The 18,784-nt window shown below is 47.3% G+C and overlaps 1 pseudogene; it reads right to left on the reverse strand.

The window, feature by feature from the left end:
- Window positions 1-15,458: 15,458 nt before the first annotated feature.
- LOC129085566 (four and a half LIM domains protein 1-like) lies at window positions 15,459-17,568 on the reverse strand (annotated as a pseudogene).
- Window positions 17,569-18,784: the final 1,216 nt, after the last annotated feature.

Consider the following 18,784-nt stretch of genomic DNA (forward strand, 5'->3'; position numbering starts at 1 on the left):
AAGGACCAGGACCATGGGTTCTGCCAGCTCATGACCTCAGCACCCAAAGCCAGCAGGGCGCGAGAGACAGAGGGCCATAGACGGCCAGTGATACCCGCAACAAGAGGGAGAGCGAGTTCCTCTCCATACTCCAGGTGAGAGTCTTCTGGATTCCCCAAGAATCTACCCTCAGTGAGCAGTGGAGGGGCAAGAATGGACAGCCACTGACTGCAGGGGCCCCAGCGTGGCCCCTGTTCCAGACCTGCTGGCAGGTGGACGTGTGTGGTTCAGTGAAGGTGGTGGCACTGTGCCCCACGGTCAGTCACAGTCATTGCTTCCCCACGTCTGCCCTGGCAAAGGAAGTCCTTGTTGTTGCATGGGAATTCACCATAATCCAAGCAGCATCTCCTGTCCCTTTCTCCTTTGCCCTGCCCTTCTTTCTTTCTTTCCCTCTCCTGTCCATCTGCTCTGTCCGGCCCACAGAGAGAAGGCCGCTCTGACCAGGACTGATTCAGACATGGATGATGAGAATGAAGCTATAGCCCCACCAGAGGGAAAGACAGCGAACCTGCTCTCTTGCTCACCACCTTTGATGAGAGAAACAGCACCTGGCAGATGACCGCTCCCGGCGAGGGCGGCAGCCAGTTCTCCTATCTCTGTGCATTAATCACCCCCATGCCCAGACTGGGCACAGCAGCAGGGCCTTTTAACAGCATGGAGAGAACCAGCTCACTGGGCTTCTCGGGCCCCGCCCAGCAAACCCACGCCTCCACCCTGGATCACGCCCTGGGCCGTGCTGGGCTGGGTCCATCCCTCCAGCAGGCTCCCGCTGGTGTTTGCTGGGGAGACCGTGATCATCTGTTAACTCCTGTGTGTGGGCCTCAGGGCTTGAAAAATATTGTTTAATAGAGTTGCCTGAAACACGTTTCCAAGATAACGCAATGTGAAAAAGTGGTTAAGAACCTGGGCTTTGGTGTCGGGCAGAAGCAAGTTCAAGTGTGAGGGTCCCTGAGCCCCTCACCTCTTAGCCTCACTGAGCCACACCTGCAGGCTGGGATGTTGACTTCTGTGAGGATTAAGTGTCACAGCATGTGTGAGAGCCGCCAGCATGGAATCTGTGAAGCAGACAGTGAAAGGGAGAGAGGAAGTCTAGCTGTGGGTTCAGAGAGGGCCACGATCCCAACCGAAGGCATTGTGAGGTCTGGGAATAGTCTGGAAAAAAGTGACACTTACAGGTGTCCTGAAGTCTGAACTCAAAGGAACCTTTTCCTTTGGAGATCATTTGTCCAGTGGCCCCATTTTAGAGATGAATAGGTGGGGCTCAGACAAGTAAAATGACTTGCTGTCTTGTTTGAATGATTTCAAGTATAAGTAGAAGAACACCCAACCTAGACTGACTTAAACAATTACCTCAGAACAAGAGAAGTGGAGGGGACAGGGCTGGCTTGGCCATCAATGCTGTCGCTCCACTGCCTCCTGTGTTCTGTGGGCAATGTCTTCTCCACATGGCTGCAGCATGGCTGCAAAAGCACCAACCAGCACATCTCACACAACCTCTGAAAGAAGGAAGGAGTGGGCAGGGTATTACTTTCTCCTCACAAATTTCTTTTTATTGTAAGGAAGACCTTTTTCAGCCTTCCTTTGAGTCTCATTAGCTGGGACTCATTCCCACCCACACACCAGCTTCAGGGCAACTAGAAAGGGAGAATTATTCTAGCATTTCTAGCCTCTGGTGTAGCAAAAATGCTCTACCAGGAAAAAATAAGGGAAGTGGAGAATGTTGTTTTTAGGCTACCAAGAGTGTCTCCCAGACTTGCCCCGGGTTGTTCAGCTCCTTAGTGACCAGGAGCTGTGGCGACCTAGGGCCCATTTCTCTTGGTTCTGGATCTCTCTAGATCTCTCCAAATCTCTCGACCATTTCTAGACCTCTCCTCCTGCATTCTGCAGCCTCATCTCTGAGCAGGGCCTTAACAGTGGAGTGTGGTGAAGGGCAGGGGGAAGGGGAACTTGCCCTTGGCCAGAGGACCGATCAAGCTAAAACCCAGACCCCAACTGAACACAGTACGCTCCGGGGCCAGGCCAGGTGAGGTTGTGGGAGTCGGCCTGGGCGGGCCAGCAACTCTTGCCAGAGAGCTCCAAGGGGCTGCCCACTGTGTCACCCCTCAGGGCCTTTCTGCCAGAATGTTGTCTGAGCGGGTGGCTGGCAGGGGGTCGTGGGTTAATCCGTCAAGGACACTGGTACTCAGGACATGGAAGATAGCTCTCTGGAGCTGACTCTAGAAAGCAAGTCTCCTAGTATTTTCACTCTAGTATTTTTAAGCTCTTTACAAGTGTTAACTTGTTTGTATCCGTGGCCCCTGGTTAGGGAGATGGCATATGTTCTTCCCAGTGAAGAGAGTGTTCAGTGCCCAGACAGATGGAGGTGCTGGTTCAAAATTACAAAGAACCCAGCATTCCGAGTCCCTGGGGCTTTCTGTGTTTGTTGCCGGGGACACTGTGTATCACCAAAATCAAAATGCTAAGCCCTTTGTTATGTTTTCAAGCTAAATGTCAAGAAGACGGTTATGGCTGATGCAAAGGCTGGGGGCAGGGCACAGCCGGGTTCCTCCAGGGCTGCGTGCATCTCCTCAGGGCTGGGCCCAGGTTTTGGGAGAAGGGTGGTGACGCTTGGACAGCAGAGAGCAGTGGCCTGGCCACAGCTGTGAGGAGGAACCGGGGTCGGGGGGATGTGTCTGCGGGACCAGCAGTCGCCCCTGTGGGACACGCCGTGGGGGTGGAGAGGGTTGACACAGAAGAGAGGCCAGAGGAGAGAGGGGGCTGGCTGGGTGGGAGAGCGGTGGGCCCACCTCCTGAAGACAGAGGCCACAGTAGGACGAGGGTCTGGAGAGGGATGGGGCGGCCTTTGTCCTCAGGTTTTCTCTGTTTGCAGGATCTCCTGTCTCTGATCACACAGGGTCCTGGGGGAGGCCCAACTGCATAGCAGCCACCTAGAGGGAGCGAATTCTCCTCCTCTTCGCTGCCTTCTTCCCTGGCTGGTGGTTCAGACCATAGGGAGCCACCGTGAGCCACCCTGGGGCCGGGAGGAGGCTGAGGCTGCGCTGTCAGTGGGGGGACTGAGACCAGGCCCAGGGTCCAGGTGCCCAGCCCAGGATGCTCTTCTGCCCAGCCAACAGCGTCATGAACGTTTTTTGTTTACCGCCAAGAAACTCATTTGTGATTCCCCCTCCCCCGTGCTAAGGACCCCATGTTTCAAGAGATTTTCATCTACTAAACAACTACATTTATCGAGTAATAATTCATTCATTTTCCTATTTTTAAATTAATCAAAGATACATATAACTGCCAGTCCAAGTCTCTGAGCTGCAGAGATAACCCTTATTATCACCCTGGGTTGATTTAATTCCTGCCAAAAGCAAAGAAACTTGATGTTTTAGATAGCCTGAGCGGCCTCATTATGGGAAAGTGGAAGTTTTCCATTAAGCTTTGTGAAATATTCAGAATAGCTCGCAGACCCCCGTCACTAATTCATGGAGGAACCACTGCAGTGTGTCACGCAGGCAGTGAGATGAAAAGGAAATCTCATGTCCCAGAGTCCTGTCATCAGCTGTTAAAGGACTGTCGCGTGGATCAAACTCCTACCAGCCAGAGATTTGGTGGAAGCTTTCCATCTCCCTGAGCCTCAGTTTCCTCCCAGTAACATGGGAATGAGGTATTGATCAGGGTTCTTAGCTGCAAGCAACAGAAACAAACTCTGCCTACATAAATCAGAAAAGAATGTGTTAAAAAGATGCTGGGGAAGACAGTCTGCTGTGTCAGTAAATTAAACATGGACTTGGCATATGACTCAGTAACTCCATTCTCAGGTTTTACCCAGGAGAATCAAAACAGGTACTCAAAAACTTACACACAAATATTCACAGCAGCTCTATTCACAATAGCCAAAACGTGGAAACAGCCCAACTGACCATTAACAGGGGACTGGATAAACAAAGAGGATGAACAGTGGATAAACAGCGGAATATGACTCAGTTCTGATAACGTGCTACAGCAGAGATGAACCTTGAAAACACTATGCTGAGTGAAAGGAACCAGACACAAAAGACCATGTGACCTGTGATCCAGTCATATGAAGTGTCCAGAACTGGCAAATTGATAGAGACAGATGCAGATTAGCTGTGGCCAGGGGTGGGGATGGGCAAGTGAGGAGTGGAAAGTAATTGCTTTATGTGTGTGGAGTTTCCATTTGAGGGGATGAAAAAGTTCTAGAACTAGATAGTGGTGATGGTTGCATGATACCGAGAAAGGACTTAAAGCCACTGATTGTACACTTGAAATAATTAAAATGGTAAATTTTATATTTTGTATGTTTTATTGCAATATAAAAGTGTAAATGCTGTGAAATGGAAAAAAAGTGGTGTTAAGTCAGTCACGGGTGGCTGGGTGTGAAGGAGGCACACCCGCAACCTCACTCTGAGACCACATACCACGGCCACGCAGGCGCGACCGCCGGGCTGTGGGCCCAGGGCCTCGCGGGTCTGACTGGGGGAGGCTGGCTCACGTCTATCCCGGTGCTGCAGGGTAGGCTGAGGAAGACAGTCTCGGGCACCTTCCATTCCAGGTGGGAGTCAGACCCGCCGAGACACACAAGGGGATATTCTCCCACACGGGAAGCAGGTGAGAGGTGGTTTACAATGACAAGTGCAGGGAGCTTCCTGTCCTTCCTCCTGCGAGGCAGTGAGGTAGAAGCAGGCAGTCACTTCTGGTCTTCAAAAGGTTCATGGTGTAGGCAACCTTTCCCTTTCCTCTTCATCCTCTTCTCAACACCCGTCACCCCAGCCCCCACAACTCACCTCTCTCACTTTGCCTATCCAGAGGCTTCTACCCTTTGAATAAGACAACAGCAGCTGGCCGTTTGTCTAGGGGACACTAATCCTTGCCTTGGGCTTCCTATGTTCACTTTGCAGTTTAACACAAGGGCCTGGCCATTTAGAAACCAACAATGAGAAGGTGCCCCAGAGTGGGGCTGGGGCTGTGGGGGACCAGGTCTGTGCTCCATGCTGGGGACAAAATCTGTCTGCTGCTGGGGCATAGCTCCGACCTTGCCCTTCGCCGCACCGTGGTGGGGAGGAAACAGTGCATGTTATGGGGAGTCTTGCCTTGAATCTCGAATATAGACCATTCGAAAGGACCAGAGTTAGATTTTTTAAAGTATTTTCATTTTGATATAATTTTAAACATTCAGAAAAGTTAGAAAAATAGTACAAGGAGCTCCAGTAGAGCTCTACTCAGATTCACCACTTCTTCACATTTATCTGTTTGCTATACTATTCCCTCTTGCCCTCTCTTTCTCTCTCCACCTCTCCCCTCCCCTCTCCCCTCTTCTCTCTCTCTCATCCTGCTCCATTTTACCTGTAAGTACTCCAGCATATACTCTTTTCCTAAGAACAAGGACAATCTTTTATATAACCACAGTATAATGATCACAATCTGAAAAATTTGCATCAATACAATATTATCGCCTAATCTCAACCCATGTTCAAAGTTCGATTGTCCCAATTATAGCTACCTGGGGGTTTTCACAATGCTGCTTTCTGGTTTGATTGCACTGTGATCACAGAACATGTGGGCATGTTTTCAGCCTTTTGAAATTTCTTGCACCTAATTTTATGGTCCCTCCCCTCAGCTTCCACTGCCTCCTCCTTCCAGCTTCTCCAGGCTCTCTTGAGGCATGTGCAGTTCAGAGGTAAGTCATGGACCTGGAGAGACTCCCCTGCCTGGCTCCCTGCTACCTCTCATATTCCTCTTTTATTTCCTAGCCATTCAAGCAGCGTCTCTCCACCCTCTGGCTGTGCTTTCTCCTCAGCTCCAGCCATCCAGTGGCCAGTCGGGGACTGTCCAGGTAAGAAGCAGGCAGATGCTTGGTCCACAAAGTCAGTGCCCTTCCAGGTGCTGCCTGTCACATCCTCTCTCCACTGCTTTGAATGGTTGGGTTTTTTAATTTAAAAAATACTTTGTCCTGAGTTTATGCACACACACACAAATGGACACAGCTCTTTTATGCCCCATTTCACAATGTGTCCTGTCACTTGGAATAGAGCAAACTTGACCCTGGCATGATGACTTTCAACTTCAGTTGGCTTCACCTGGTTTATTATTTACTTATCTTGTGGAATTTTTTTAAATTAATTAATTTATTTTTTCATATACATTTGTCTCGGCCTAGCCCCCACCACTTTCCCTTGCCCCCTATCTTGTGGAATTATTTAATAATCTCTCATTAAAATTACGTGAAGAAATTCTTTTGGGAGTTAATATAACGACAACAAAAGAATTCAGCCAGACAAAACTAAATACATATGAAATAAACCAGATACCATATGCTTAAACCTATGACTATGTAGACCAATAATTCACTTATGCATGAACATGCAAAGACGGAAACATTGCTGAAGCATTTCAGCTTGTATTTTATAAAAGAGTTTTTAACTATTTGACATAATTTAGTAGTATTCTAGAAAAATAGTCTGCTTTGTTTGGATGGTATATTAGTTTTCCAAGGCTGTCAAAACAGAACACCACAGACTGAGGCACTTAAACAACAGAAATGTGTGTCTCACAATCTGAAGGCTGGAAGTTTAGGATCAAGGTGCTGGCAGGGTTGCTTCCTCTGAGGCCTCTCTCCTTGGCTTGCAGATAGCTATCTTCTCTCTGTGACTTCTCAAGTCTTCACAGACTTGTGGGTGTCTGTGTCCTAATCTGCTCTCTTTATGAGAACACCAGTCCTATTGGATCAGGACCCACCCCAATGACCTCATTTTACCTCAGTTACCTCTTTAAACATCCCTGTCTCCAAATATAGTCACATTCGGAGATACTGGGGGTTAAGACTCAATATAAGAACTGGGAGTGGAGGACACAATTTAACAGATAAGTAATATAACAGATAGGCAGTCTCTTCAGCCTCCTTACCTTTGGTATATTAACAAGTATTTTACCTGCAAAGCGTGGTGTGGCGTATACTTGACCTTAAAGTGAGAGGAAGCCAGGCCCTAGAGAACGAGACAAACTCTGACAAGGAAACCCATTCATTCAAAGGCCCTGGAGACTAGGGGGAAGGCTTCTCAGTCCCCAGCTTCTGGTGACGCCCGTACCCCAGAAAGCCGGAAGCAGGAGCAGCACCTGGCAGGTGTGGAGGCTGGACTTGCAGTTCCTTCAAAACATATTTCTTTGGACTGCTTCATTCTTAATTTGACCAACATCTACTTGAGTCTTCTTTTCTAATTAAAAATATTAGCAATTATGGACATGGTAACTAATTAAATGACACCAAAATAAACTTATGATGAAAAGACCCTGCCATTTTAGTCAGTCTCTGACAAATATTTGCAACTCGGTTGCCCGCCCTGGCTTCATTATGCTTGTGTGGCAAAACCCTCCCCTGGCTGTCTGCATCAGTCTACCTATTCTGCAGACGCACCCTTCTGGTCCTGGAGGAAAAGGCCAACCAGCGCCGACAGGTGTCATTCTAAATACATGACCGCAAACCTCAATGGCCCCTCAGCACTGCCGAAGGAGCCTCCTACGACTTGTCAGTCAGAGTGCCTGTCCCTCTCCTAGACAGCCATTTCACACCTTCTCTCTCCATAAGCCTCCAACAGACCTTCCCTCCTACTCACACTCAGGAGCTGACCCCAACTCTCCATTTCCCTGGAAGGCGGAAGCAACCGGAAGAGAGCTTCTCCATGCTCCCGTTGCCCTGTCTACCCCGTGCATGTTGGTGCCTGCACCGCCCCCAACTTGCTTCATCTCCTGTTTTATAGACAGTCATCCACATGTCCACTGAAGTAAACCTGTGTTCTCTCTCACCTATTCAAGGACTTCACTCAGCCCTTGTCCCCTCTCTTCTATCATCAGTTTAATAAGCCTGATATGTCCACATATCAAAACTGTTTAATCTAAAGAGGGTGAGGCCATGATTTGAAGACATAAGAGTTGCCTGAGGATCCCCACCCCACTTTCTGTGGGGTCTGCCAGGGGACCCCAAAGACCAGATATACATAAAACAACCACTTCCAGCAAAAAGCCATTGCCTAACTAAAAAGCCTTTTAGTTACGACCTGATAAAAAACCTCCTTTCTGTGTTTAATTCTACTCCTAGTGATCTTTTTCAATGGAAATAAAGCACAGGACTTCTCTGCTGTAGGACTGAAAGAGTATCACATTTCTCTAATGTCACTTTGGGTGGATTTTCACCTCTCAGTTCATGGTTACAGTGGGCTATGGAGCGAGACCATCTACTTATAGCCCATACATTGTCAAAATTTTGTGACAGGCCCCTGCTCCACCACTTTGTGATGAAAAATGCAAGGACTCTCAGGGCTGCTTTTAGGCTAACATAAAACATATGTGTTTCCCTGCTACTAACCAGCTTGCGTTTGGCTGTGGTGAGGCGGAGGTGCAGCGGTGTATGGAGCAGACCAGACCCTGGGACCATCAAGAAGGCCAGGCACTTTGGTTTGCATGTTAATGTCATATGGAAAATGTGACTGAAGCACTTATGTGAAAGTCAGTGTTAACACAAGGTTAAATTACATCATTCATCAAATTGTGGTTGAAAATGTATGCATGCCAGGCACGGTCTTAGGTGTATGAAGAGGACAGTGGAACAAGGATGATGGCCTGACCCTCATAGGGCTTACATTCTTGTGGAGGGGAAACATGAAGACAGATAAACAGACAAATAGATAAGTGTGCAACAATGACATGAGGCTGAATCAATCTTACACAGATTTCTAGCCAAGTAAGGAGTCTGGATTTTAATCTCAGAAAAATGGGAAGCCCTTGAACAGTTTATGCAGGAGAGTGTCTGATCTGATCCATCCTATAGAAAGTTCACTCTTGCTGCCTGGTGTAGACAAGCTTGGAGGGCAGCTGAGTGGAAGCAGGAGACCAGATGAAGGGGGTTGCAGTCATGTGGGCTAGAGATCATGGGAGCTAGGACTAGGGTAGTGAGAGAGGGAGGGAGAGGGGACAGATTCAAGATGTATTGGTTGGATGCAAAGAACAAGGGGGCAGACAGCATCAAGGATAGCACGTGGGTTTTATGGCTCGGGCACCTGGAAGGTTGGGAGAAAACTGGCACATAGACTTAGGGGGTGTGGGGGTTGTCCAAGAAAATGTGCACTGGACAGTCAAGGAAGACTTTATTGAAGACTGTTGCAACAGGGAAGAGAGGTTGAACTCAACACCATTATAACAGGGCAGCTGGGGGTTCAGAGCCAACAGGCAGGGTGAGGGGGTCAGGAGGTGGAAAATTACCCAGAGGAACTTGATTTTGCATAAAGGGTGGGCAGGGGGGTAGGATTCTTGCTAAATAGGTTTGGCGGACTTCGTGTCAACATGGGATGCTAAAGAAGGACAACAGGCCAAGGACAGGCCTACTTAAGAAGAGGACTCCAAGCCTCAGCAAAGTTTGGTCATGGAGGAGCCCTCATCAGTGTGGCGGCTCTGTTTTGGCAGTGTTGAGTTTGAGAGGCCTAAAGAGAAGTGTTACGTGTGTAAGTCAATATATAAACCTAGAGCTTGGAAGAGAGGTCTGAGTTTGATACAAATATTTGATCACTGACATGCAGACTGTATTGCACTATTACTTAGCTCTCAGACCTGTGGGGTAGAGTCTGATGGAACTTCCAAATGCTACCCGAGAGAGATCAGCACCCTGAACAAGTTCTAATCCCCCTGTCCCCACCCCCCACCCCTGCCCCACAGAGTGGGCAGACCCAGTCACACCCCTTCCTTAGATGCAGCGTTCTTAACACTTGAAGATAGTTGAAGACTGAATAAGGACTGGCCCTTATAAAGAAAGAAGATTCTTGGGGGTGGGTGGAGCAGGGGAAATTGGTGGCAGGAAAATGGAGACAAATATATTTGAACAATAAAAAAAGAAAGAAGATTCTCATGCTCCCCCAGCATTGACTGAAAATATTTTTATTGTAGTGATATTTAAATATATATAATTATGAAACTAAGTATAGACGTCTTAGGCACATAGCTATTATGCAATTATCAACTCAACATAAATTGGAGAAGTGAAAACAAAGCACTGCGCCCAAGGCCCTGGCAGGGCAGTTTGGGAGGCACTGGAGAGGCGCGCCCCCGGAGAGGCGCGCCCCCGTGACCCTCCAGTCCTGCCCTGGCTCTCCGAGTGGGGCCGTGGGGGGAAGGGCCGCGATCCACTCAGCAAGGACACGGCTCGGCTGGAAAATAGTAACCTAGAGATGGGAACGGCATTTGATAAGAGAAATCAATAATTAAAAAGTAAGCATTTTACCTGAAGAAACAGAAATAAAATGGGGATAGAGAGAAGAGCAGCTTTACTGCTCTGGTGAAAAGAGGTCTTTTTTCCAAATTTGTAAAAGCTCAGCTTTTAATCTTCCTTGACTCACTTAGCAAATACCTAATAGATTTAGTATTAAAAAAAAAAAAAAGAAAAAGGAAAAACTGGTAAAAGACCTTTCTAAATAATTATGATTTAAGTTTATATTTGAAATTAAGGGCACTATGTACTTTATAAATTATAAAATCAGGTGGGAAATCATACTTAAAGCTACTCACCTAACACAGTAACTAATATTATTTTGTGCATTCCCTTTTGTCCTTTGTCCTGTGCATATTTTTTTACCTACTCTATGTATAATGTATTCTTTTAAAACTTAAGACTGTGAGATGTGTTTTTCTCTGTTGCCACATAGTGTTAGTTGTAATTTTATTGACTGCATAATTATATATTTCTTGTAAATACTGCAAGTTACATAATCATCCTCCTCCTATTTAGATGTAAGTTGTTGTCTATTTGTCTCTAGTGTAAAAACTGCTGCAGTAAGCATCTTCAGGCGTGCAGCTTGTCCTATCTGTAGGTTAATTCATTTGGTTAGATTCCCAGGTGGGAATTTCTGGGTCAAAGGGTACTATTTCATTTCAAAAAACATTTCTTGTGATCTAAACAGAGATTTAAGGATAAAATGAGAAAAAGGCAGATTTGCAACACAGACTAAAGAACACATAATGTAATATACAGATGATGTATTATAGAATTGTACACTTGAAACCTGTATATTCTTACTAACCCATGTCACCCCAATGTATTTAATAAACTTTTTTTTAAAAAGCAAATTTAAAAATCCTGACGGAGAAGCAGGGGCTTAGTCACCCAGGCGTAGACGGTCCTCCCTCTCCCTTCCTGGTGGCTCCGGGCGGAGATGCGGAGCTGTGAGCCACAGGACAAGGCAGACATACCCCTCTCAGATCCACCAGGAGTAGCGAGCGGCAGACCCCCCAGAGATGCTAGTTACCAAGACGACCTCCCCATTTCCCCTCTTTTCCAGGTTAACAGTTCTGAATCTGTGCTGGATGGTTGGACAGAATTAGTTCAAAACAGGGAGAAAAAAAAAGAAAAAAGAAAATGGCTTTAAAAGACAATTTAACTGTTAGCCTGAGGAACCAGCACCGAGCACAATGCCGAGAACCTTCTGGCCTGTTCCCTTTTCTGTATGACTTCATGGTTTGATCTTTTCTCTGAAGTGAATTTATTTCCATTTTTCTTTAATAAAACAGAACCACCAGCATGTTCCATTGCATTTAATTACATACAGCCTGTGGCGTGTCAAATGTCCCTGCCACACAGGCACCCCAGGCCTCAGTGAGAGATGAGCAGAGGCATAACAGGATGATGATCGTGGTCAGGGAGAAACTGGGAGCAAGGGGGCTCAACCTCCCCTGTCCAATCTCTGCCAGGACCCCAGTGCTGCCAGACTCCTCACTGTAGGGATTTTCAGGACCTGGGACCCATGGCTCCTGGCTCCTCACAGAAAGTGCAGAAGCCTCTTCCCCACAGCCTGTACACAGCCTTAAAAGCCAGCCTCGTGGAGTCTGAGAACAGGATCCCTAGGTGGGTTGCTGCCAGTCCCTGGGGGCGAGGTCAGGAGACCAGAAGACAGGATGCTGCTGCTCTTCCCAAGGGCATCCTCAGCCCTTGCAGCCACAGCCAGCGCCAGCCATAGTTACAGCCTTGGGTCAATGAGACACAATGGCAGAACGCCCCACTTAATGGATTGTGGCAAGTGCAACTCATAGCCCGAAGACAGAGTGTGGAAAAACACGCAGTGTTTCACATTTTCTGTACCGCTTCCACTCGGGCCCATGGGAAGTGTAATGGGCTTGTTCCCAGGGCTTCTCCCCCCGAGCTCTGGGCTTAGCTAATAAGGCGCTGATGGGCTGAGGTGGGATTTCCATCTGGTGCTGGGCATCCACACACCCAGGCTGCTGCTAAGAGGCACACGGAGGGCATGTAGTGTTGCCCCCTGGCGCCCAGGGCAGAGAAACCCCATTCAGCTGCCTGTGGGCCTATGGGGCTAGATGCCCCCGTGGTCCTCACCTTTCTGGGGCTTATTCTCTTCTCTGAGAGGCATGCCTGGGTTTGCAGGATGGTGGAAGTGGCAGGGGTATTTCCTTTAAGCCTGAGTGATTCTTCATTTATGTTTCTTTGAGATACTGTGCTCTGATACTGTGCTCCCTTTCCCCAAGTATTTTGGGTTTCCTACAAAGTAAAAAAGACAGAGGCATTATTCATTCTGTCATAGACCCTACCACATGCTTCCCTTTGACCAATAAAAGAGGCAGATCATGGGAGACCACTTCTCTCTCTCTATCTCTCTCTCTCTTCCCCTTCCTCCCTCTTCTAATATCTCAAAATAGCACTCCACCTAATTATTCTCCTTGCAAATCAGTGTGTCCTCATAAAAAAATCCAAGTGTCCCATCATCTCTCAGTAAGACGGGGCCTGTGTCTCTTTCCCAAATTGAGTTCTCAAGTATTAACACCCTCCACCTGCAGAGCAGCTGCTGCCTGTGTAGCTGACATTTTTGCCAGCTGCCCTCGGGGTGGCTGAAATGAGCGTGGATGCTGGTGGATTTTGGCTTGAGCAGCAGATGCCAAGATTCAGCTGAGGGACCCGAGGAGAGGCAGGCCTGTCACCTGGCAATGCACCAGCCAGAGCCGGAAGGGCCTCCGGCAGGGCGTGCCCTCTTGCTCCGTTCTGTAAGTGAGCCAATGCAGCAGGGGCTGGAGTGGGGAGGGCGGGGGGTGTCGGGCAGGCGATGATCACGGTGGGAGGTTTGGGTTGGGGCCTGAAACCGTCAGGAAGGAGACGGTTCTGGTGCTCACCCCTGAATTACAAGGTCCTTCAAGGATTGTCCCGACTCTGGGAGTGGCTGCCTGTCACCTACAACTGCAGACATTTGTGTTAAAGTTTCATACCAAACCCAGAAATTTATAAAAGTAAAAATACATCACAACAAAGTCGTTTTATCCCTGGAATCGAAAGATGGCTTAACATTAGAAAAGCTGTTAAGCTGATGCACCACAATAAAAAATGAAAGGCCTGTCCTACAATGTTTGTAGCAGCATTTTTTTGAATTACGAAAGAACTGGAATCATTTAAAATGTTCACCAGTAGAACAATGAATTGTGATATAGTCATATAAGGGAGTACTATGCAGCAGTGAGAACACTTGAGCCAGGGTTATATATATTAACATGCATGAATCCCAGAAATGCGATGTTGAGTAAGAAAAACGTGTTGCATAATAATACATATATCAAGATTCACTTATCATAAGTGCAAAATATGAAAAACAATATTATAGTCTTATAGAAATATATGCGCATGTAGTAGGGATGTAAAGAAAATCATGGTGATTATAATGTCTGACTTCACAGTAGTATTTACCTGTTTGTGGGGCTCAGACCCCAAGGGTTTCAAATGTATGGGTGATGTTTGATTTCTCTCGTCAAGTGGCAGACGCATGGTACTTCATTGAATTATTCTATATACAGTGCGTACATCTTAAATATTTCACAATTTTTCTAATACTTTTTTTATTAATATGTTGCTTTATTTCTCTAAGGATATATTGCAACATTAGATGATAATAGCTAATGACAAAATGTAGAAATGAAGCATCGGCTTTTCTAACCACTGCTATGAGAATGTTAATATGTATTGTCATTGCATGTTCACTTTGATATCTCATTTGACTATGTGATCTAATAGTGTAGCTGGAATACAGCAAGCGGTGAATACAGTAAGCACAGCATGGAGATCCGGTTCTGCCTGTGACGACGGTGGTCTCCCCACTCCCCAGAGACCCAGCTGAGCTCCTGAGGGACAGCCTTAAGAACCACAAAGGAAGGGACATTGGTGGACCTCTTTAACACAGGGGCAAAGAGCAAACAACTGCTATGTTGCAAGGGATTCAACTTATCACTTTTGGAAACATCACATCCATGTCCAGGGCAGGCCTGGCATGCTTTGCTACCCTTCTGGAGCCTTATGGTTACTTTTGTAGGAATGTTTCAGGGGGCTAAAATATTTTCATGCAGACCTTCAGACCCATAAACTATGTTGCTATTAATTAAAACAAGATATTATTGATTAAGCCCTGGCTGGTGTGGCTCAGTGGTTTGAGTGCCGGCCTGCAAACCAAAGGGTCGCCTGTTTGATTCCCAGTCAGGACACATGCCTGGGTTGCGGGCCAGGTCCCCAGCTTGAGAGGCAACCACATGCTGATGTTTCTCTCCTTCTCTTTCTCCCTCCCTTCCCCTCTCTTAATAATACATAAATAAAATATTTTTTTAAAAACCCAAATATTATTAATTAAAAAGAGAAAAATGACAGCTGGGTTAGTTTTGTTAAGCCTCCTGAAGTCCTCATGGTGATGGTGTTCCTTTAAAAAAGGCTCGTGCTCTGATCTGTCTGCCCCTTCCCGGTCACCTGCATGTTCTGTGCCTGAAAGTAGGAACGTTTAGAAAACATGGCACACAGGAGCTCAAACATTAGTACGGGGAAAAGGTCAGCTTAGAATCACAGCTAAGTTCAAATGTTAATTTTCTAGAAATTTGTATTAGTTGATCGAAAGCACAAAAGAACAGAAGGGAGGTTTTGATGAGGAAGTTAAACCAGGCATTTCAGTAAGTCCTCTTTCTGCTCACAGAACAGAGCAAGCAGCATGTAGGAGCGGCCGTTGCAATGCTCATGCGCCATGCGATGATGGGTCCTAGCTGAGTCATGAAGGGCGCTCAGTGGGGGCGTCATCGCTTAGCCTTCTCGCTCACACCACTAAGCAGCTGAATGGTTAGCACTTCTCTGCTCTATAAGCATGCGGAAGAGTCAATCTGTCTAAGTGTTTGTTTTTTAACTGTATCCATTGCAAAATTAGTTTTGGTATGGAGTTGCTTTTTGCTAAATCCTAGTATGACCACCGTATGCCCTTATTTGAGTAATACTGTAAAATGGGAGAAAAGACCAAAGGAGCAGCTTTGAAGAGGTGAAAGGCTGCTCTTTCCCTCTGGATGGTGCAGGGTGGAGGGTGAGGACACGAGAACAAGGTGATTCCATTTACAGGACAGGAACCCCTGTCACTTTACAGCTTTTTGGCACAGTCGGGGCAATACACTTGCTCCTGATGGAAAACAAACCGCTTGGTGGCCAGAGTCACAGAGCGTTTTTTGCAGTGGAGGCAGGAGTCGTGCCAGAGTTGTCCTTCACCAGCCCCGGTGATGGGGTTCTTGCATCCAGCTCACATCTTGGCCACAGAGTTCTTGCGGCCACCCATGCAGTAACACTGGTCCTCCACAGTGGTGACACGCAGCCCAGCCAGCTTCTCAGAGCAGGTAGCACACACAAGGCACGCGGCACAGCACGGCTGATCCTGGTGAGTGAGTCCTCCGGGCCTGATGGTCTTGTTGCACTTCATGCAATGCTTGGCAACTTCGGCCTCATGGCAAGCCACGCAGTACAAGTCCGTCATTTTAGGGAAGAAGCTACTAGTCCTGATGGCTTGCTTGCGGTTGCTGCAGGTGAAGCAGTCTCTGTGCCCGACAGTCGTTGCCCTTGTACTGCATGCTCTGATGTCCTGCCGCCATCAGCTTGAAGCGGCCCTTACACTTGGGGGTGTCCTCCCACATGGTGCGCTTGTTGCACAGGACCTTGTTGTCCTTGGACACAAAGGTCTTGTTCGCCAACGTGTGCCGGCACTTGGCCCCGCAGAAGCAGGTGTGCCAGTGGCGGTCCACCTCGTTAGAGTCGGTGCCGCCGGGTGTGCGGCATTCGCGCAGGTGTTGGTGCAGAGCTGGTCAGAGCACTTCCGGCAGCAGCCGTGGCCATCCTTCTCCACACACTCCTTCCCCCGCAGGGGGTACCTGCAGTGGTGGCAAACTTCTCAGGCACGGTGCCCACCTTGTACCTGGGGGGAACCTCACACTGAATGTGTGGACCATGGGATGTAATCAGCAAGGGCGGGATACAGGTGTCATCATCATCATCAACAACAACAACAACAACAACAACAAACAACATGCTGCCTGGGGGTGCAGGCCACGCAGAGGACCTGGTGACCGCCGCCCGCCCGCTGGGAACTGAGATGCTGTGAGGAGGCTGCCGCCTGGGGTGGCGGCAGCGGTGGTGGTGGCTGAAATAAATTTTGAATTAGCAATAAAATGAAAAGCAAAAAAGAAGAAGCAATAAGGGGAACTACTATCTGGATTAACTTTTGATTTATGAAGAAGAATCAGTAAGAATCTTGATAGAAAGAAGAATGTCATTTTAGGATTTATAGGGCTGAGCATATACACATATATGCTAGACTTCAGGGGAAAAACTTTAAAAAGTAGAAAGCATATAAAAATCACAGTGATAGAGAATCAAATTTAAATTCTGCATATTCAAGTCCAAAGAGATTAAAAGCCAACCATCTTGCCCACACACAGTCCTTCCAAGGCCACTGGAGCAGAAGGTCTGTCACCTGAAATCCTGATCTACCGGAGGCTCTGGGCTGAGCTCAGACTTCAAGGCCCTTCCCAGGAGATGAGGCAGGAGCATAATCAGGAGAAGCAAAAGAGAGATGGCAACCTACTGGGCGAGAGTGAAGAAAGATGAACCCCAGAGGAAGCTGATACTTGTGAAATGCTGGAGACTCAGACATTTCTGCAGAGCAGACAGGGACAGTGAAGCCCCAGGCGCCTGCTCACAGAGGCTAAGGGGCTGCCTTGTTTCCCATGGGCTGCAGGAGCAACTCCAGCAGGAAGGGAGCAGGGAGCTCAGGAGGCCTTCACAGTCGTCTGAGGGAGTTTGGGGCCAGTGAACAGCTCATTGTTTTCAAGAGGGTGACTGAGTCTGAGGGCACAGATCCCAGACCACTGTCACCTCAATAACTGGGGGCTAAGAAGCTGGTGGCTAGTAAGTGTCATTGTGTTTCAAAAAAGGGAAAAAAAGGACTTCAAAAATGGGACTTCAACCTCCTGCAGAACTGTTCCTCCCTCCCTCTCTCTTTCTTTTTTTCTTCTTTCTTTTTAAAATAGACTTCACTTTTTTAGAGCAGTTTTAGATCCACAGTAGAATTGAGAGGAAATTACAGAGGTATCACATTTACCCCTCCCCCAACGCAGCACAGCCTCCCCCACCATCAACAACCCCAACCAAAGTGGGGCATTTGTTACAACCGAGGGACCTGCATTGGCATCACTGTCATCCATAGTCCGTAGTTTACGTTAGGGTTCACTCTTGGTCTTATACATTCTGTGGTTTGGACAAATGTATAATGGCGTGTATTCATCATAGTATCACACAGAATAGTTTCACTGTGCCCAAATCCTATGTGCCTATTCTTCCCTCCTCCTCTTGAACTCCTGGCAACCACTGATATTTTCTATCCCCTCTACAGTTTTACCTTTTCCATAGTGTCCTGTAGTTGGAATCATGCAGTATGTAGTCTTTTTCAGATTGGCTTTTCAATTTGGTAATATGCATTGAAGGCTCTTCTATGTCTTTTCTTGGATTGATGGCTCATTTCTTTTTAGTGTTGAGTAATATTCTGTTGTCTGGATATCCCACAGTTTATTTATCCTTTCACTCACTGAAGGACATCTTGGTTGCTTCCAAGTACTGGCGATTATGAATAAAACTGTTATGAACACCCGTGCGCAGGTTTATGTGTGGATGTTAAGTTTTCAGCTCCTTTGGGTAAATACTAAGAATTCCCTTTCTTCTTCCCCTTCCCCTTTCTCTGCCTTCTTTCCCTTCATTATTCCTCCCACCCACTCCTTTTCTTAGTGCTTTCTGCATCTAGACAACCACACATACAACCATGCCCCTCTGTGCTAGTTGGATTTCCATATAGCATATCCTGATTCCCTAATTATAGACCAGGTGTCACTTTTCTTCATCTCTCCAGTGTCTAGCACAGTGCTAGTCACAAAATGATGTTTCAGAATATGTTTGCTGAATAACCAAATCAGTGAATGAATGAACAACCCTGCAGGATAGTGTTGCCCATGCTCCATGAGGTTCATAGTGACATCAGCTCTGAATGGGACAGCCAGCCAGCCTTCCGTTGCCATCAGAGCCTTGTGGAGGTGATGGTGTGGGGAGCTAGAGGCTGTTTCTTTTGTAAACTGTTTGCCATCCAGAGTGAGGCACACCATAGGTCAGATTCATGAGGGGGAAGCCTCCTGAGCCATTGATACACAGCGCCTTGGATGGTGCTCTATGAATGTGTGTGTACGGGTGTGTGCAATGACATCCATGTGATACCATGAGGCTGGTAGCATTTGAAAGGGGATGAAGCAGGGGAAGAAGGAATAGCCATGGTGTGTGTGTGTGTGTGTGTGTGTGTGTGGTGAGTTCACAGGACTGTAAGCATTTGTGGGACTGGAGTGAGAAAGGAGGTGAGATAGAGGGAAAGGAAGGAAG

This window comes from Pteronotus mesoamericanus, unplaced genomic scaffold, assembly GCF_021234165.1.
Source record: "Pteronotus mesoamericanus isolate MK-2021 breed Mesoamerican mustached bat unplaced genomic scaffold, CSHL_Meso_final scaffold_31, whole genome shotgun sequence".
Lineage (NCBI taxonomy): Eukaryota > Metazoa > Chordata > Mammalia > Chiroptera > Mormoopidae > Pteronotus > Pteronotus mesoamericanus.